This window comes from Tenrec ecaudatus, chromosome 1 (assembly GCF_050624435.1).
Source record: "Tenrec ecaudatus isolate mTenEca1 chromosome 1, mTenEca1.hap1, whole genome shotgun sequence".
Classification (NCBI taxonomy): Eukaryota; Metazoa; Chordata; class Mammalia; order Afrosoricida; family Tenrecidae; genus Tenrec; species Tenrec ecaudatus.
This window is the reverse complement of record NC_134530.1, coordinates 160,223,819-160,224,317: the sequence shown is the minus strand read 5'-3', so window position 1 is coordinate 160,224,317 and position 499 is coordinate 160,223,819.

The window sequence follows — 499 nt, the reverse complement described above, 5'->3', positions numbered from 1 at the left end:
GCAGGGGGCAACCTCCGAAGCAAAGCCGCTGCCCCGCATCGGGCGGCTACGGTGGGTGGGTCGCACTGTTCCCACTAGCGACAACAGGGGTAACCTTCGGATCGTTCTTAAGATGAACGGGAAAATCGTAGTGCCGGGGACTAGCTAGCTCCCTTGCCCTTGTCCCCCGCAGTGGCCTGGTCTGCTGAGGCAGTCCACGGCCACAGGGAAGGTGGGAATGCTACTGCCATGGGCCCACTTACACAGAAGCTCGTGTACTTATGGAAGTTCTGTGCCTCTGAACGACGACTGCACACCAGTGTGCCCCCCGCGCGAGTCTGGTCCCGGCCGGCCGGGAACGCCCGCCCCTCAGCCGGCACGCGCACTCCCTTCCCTCCCGGCTTCCTTAGCCTGCGAAACGCCTCTCGGGTCCTCCTCCAAGGATTGGCCCCGCCTCCCCGCCGTAGGCCCCGCCCTCCGCCCGCTCCTTTCGCTTCCAACCAGCCCGTCCCCGCCCCCT